This window comes from Astatotilapia calliptera, chromosome 3, assembly GCF_964374335.1.
Source record: "Astatotilapia calliptera chromosome 3, fAstCal68.1, whole genome shotgun sequence".
Lineage (NCBI taxonomy): Eukaryota > Metazoa > Chordata > Actinopteri > Cichliformes > Cichlidae > Astatotilapia > Astatotilapia calliptera.
In genome coordinates, this window is record NC_137424.1 from 59,845,625 (window position 1) to 59,848,842 (window position 3,218).

At 42.7% G+C, this 3,218-nt stretch overlaps 1 long non-coding RNA gene across 2 annotated transcripts; it reads right to left on the reverse strand.

Moving 5' to 3' along the window:
• Positions 1–1,309: 1,309 nt before the first annotated feature.
• On the reverse strand, positions 1,310–2,997 carry LOC145421890 (uncharacterized). Of its 2 annotated transcripts, XR_013903269.1 has the most exons (3): positions 2,021–2,977; positions 1,824–1,935; positions 1,310–1,743 (listed from the first exon to the last, which is right to left on the reverse strand). It is a non-coding gene; the product is annotated as an uncharacterized LOC145421890 (long non-coding RNA). The 2 variants fall into 2 exon arrangements; XR_013903268.1 differs by having other exon boundaries at positions 1,824–2,997.
• Between the last annotated feature and the right edge of the window lie 221 nt (positions 2,998–3,218).

The window sequence follows — 3,218 nt, forward strand, 5'->3', positions numbered from 1 at the left end:
AGTCAACGCGGAGTTGCTTTAACCCCAAGTGAAGCGCGCGGACGAGGATACATAAAGCCCTGATCAGTGGAGCACAGATTAAGCGAGTCACCATGGAGACGGAGGGAAAGAAGGCGCGGTCAATGTATTTTACAGCGCTTGAGGCCGAAATTCTGATGGCAGCATATGCCGATAACATGCAAATTCCGCGGAAAAAAGTAACACAGCGACAGCTGCAAAAGAAAGTGAGCATGCATGGCAAAACATAGCCGACAGAGTCAATGCGTGAGTGTTAATTTAAACATTGATCTAGGGATTTCCACCCATTTAACACGTTATTTTATCATATGTTATTTTATTTGTTATTTTATACATTTTATTTTGTGACGTGATGTGAGCGCAGGTGCAACCCAACAAGCCCCAAACGTGCCTGGCAGCAAGTAAAAATGAAATATAAAAATATAGTCCAAACAGGTAAGGTGTAATTGTATTATGAGCCATAGTGCTTGGTCTGTTTGTCCCATGTAAATCAATTGCAGTTAGAGGCTACATTAATTTTCTGTCTGTAAGCACTTATTGAAATTATCTGAGCACATTACAAGTACATATTTGCTTACTCTGTATGCTCAAATGTGACCCGTTATAGCCAACAGAAAAAAAGCGGAGGCCCGAAAAACAGGTGGGGGTCCTCCACCACCACCACTCACAGAGGCTGAGCAGTTGGCCCTCAGCCAAAACAGTGGGCGCCCTGTGGCCGAAGGCATCTCTGCGGGGACATCCTCTGAGTCAATAACCCCGCAAGACACAAGTGCCTACATAGGGGGTAAATCCAAAATAATACATGATGTGCATACATCCTTTCTTCACAGTCACCTTTGCAGTGCTACTCATTCATTTGATAAACTCTTTACCATAATGGATTATTTTGTAGTGAAGTTATTTTCCTACTGATTTTGCCTTGCCTCAGCCTTGGTTGTCTTTGAGAGCATAATGACAATGAAGTGTAAGGTGATTGGTATGTTTGTTAATTGCCATTTGGTCCCTTGTAAGTTATAAGTGACCTGTATAAACCTCATATTCTATCAGTTGATGGTGATGGTGTACTGCATCTGGTGCAGCCTCCTGTTGAGCCAGACCAACATGCAGTTGTGAGTAATACTCCACAGATTATATGAGTTTACAGTAGAACAGCAATGTTGTTTATTTCTTTACTACAGGAAAATAATGAAGAAACATTGACAGCTGTTACAGAGGAGGAAGCAACAGAGACACTTTATGAGGTTTACATCTTTTAATACTTTGTGTACAGGAAAAACAGGTGACCAATAAAGCCAGTTGAACAAAAAATCTGTTTATTCTTCTTTCAACATGTTGAGGTGATGGGTCAAAAGAAATGATTGTGACATATGGTGTCTCTGACTGCGCTTCCATCTTGTATGTCCGTGGGAGGGTCAGGATGTTCATGGTTTGGATCACTGCTGTTTGGTTCAGAAGGACAGTGTTCTCCTCTAATTGTGGCAATGTTGTGAAGAATCACACATGCCACAATAATGTCACATGCCCTTTCTGGGGTGACCCTGAGTCTTTGCAGGCACTGGAACCGGGCCTTAAGCATTCCGATAGTCATTTCAATTCTGGCTCTTGTCCTGCAATTAGCCAGATTATATCGCTGCTGTGGGCCCGGTTCAGGGTCAGAGTAAGGGGTAAGCAAATAGGGTAAACATGGATACCCCCTATCACCAAGCAAGTAGCCAGTGAACTCTCCTAAGACAGAAGGATACACTTCAGTTCAAATGTCCCTGAAGCAATTGGTCTTTATATATTTTAAAGTATTCTCAACTCACCATGTCCAAATTTTGTGCTCAGTGTACATTCACGGAATATTTGTGAGTCATGGACAGAGCCTGGCCACTTGGCTTCCACATTTGTGATAATGTTGGCAGCATCACATATGATCTTCACAGTGCAGAGAACACAAATTAGCATCCATTACTATAATGAAATAATTTGTTAGTTTGAAATGCTACAGGGAACTATGTACCTGTACATTAATGCTGTGGAAAGACTTCCTGTTCACATAGTCTCCTTCATTTACTGAAGGAGCAATGATTGGAATGTGAGTACCATCTATACAGCCAATCACGCCTGGGAACCCTGAAAATAAATGTAAAATTTAAGTAGTAGTTCAAGTATCACCACATCATAAATTAAGTTTTGGTCATCCTGATACCTGCAATTTTGTGGCATCCCTCTTTGATGAATCTTGTGGGTCTATGACCGGGGAACACCACAGACGAGTACAGGAGACGTTTCAATGCAACTGTAACATTCCTGACTGCCCGACAGACGGTAGCCTTGGAAACGTGCTCAGCGTCACCAATATTATACAGAAAGCTCCCGTTTGCAAAAAACCGAAGTGCAATACAAATAATATGTACAGAACTGAGAGCATGTCGGCGATGTGTCACATGCGTAATATATGGCCTGAGGATGTTATCCAAATAAATTATAGATTGTGCTGAGAAACGGTAACGTTCGCACAGAAAATCATCAGGAAATGATAAAATGTCCAAACGCGCTCTAATCACTCTCTCCCGGCGGAGAGCTCTGCGGAGAATTTGGGCTTCACGATCTACTGGCTCTTCAAGGAAGGGACACGCCATGTCCGACACTTCCTACTGTCAGGTTTCCGACAAAGGGGCGGAGACAGTCAGGGTTGGTTGTAGTAAACCTGCTAGGGGGCAGGTTAGCTTCACGGCGTGTGTCGTCATAGTGACTCACTCAGGCTTCAGCTGAACTCGCTTTGTGAAACCGAAAACCCAGAGTTTTCGTTAACTCAGGGTATACTTACTCAGTTTTTCCACTAAACCGGCTTCCTGAAACAGGGCCCAGAAAGCAGAGTTGCAGTCTTACACGCCTCTCTGCAGCTTCTCTCCTCCTGCTACCCCCTCAAAAACCCATCTCCATAGAGACTGTGTCAGCTTCCAAAAAGACAAAAAACAAACTAAAAACCAGCAATAAACAACTTAAACATAAACAATTACAAAGAAAGAACAATACAGTATCCACATCTGAACCAAAGAGTAAAACAGTGAAATGTGGATTTTTAGGGCCCGAGCACCGAGAGTGCGAAGGCCCTATTGTATCTGCTCCGTTTCTTATTATTATTATTCACCCCAAACAAGGGCCTTTTTGAGGGCCTAAACATGCTCAAAAACTCATGAAATTTTGCACACATG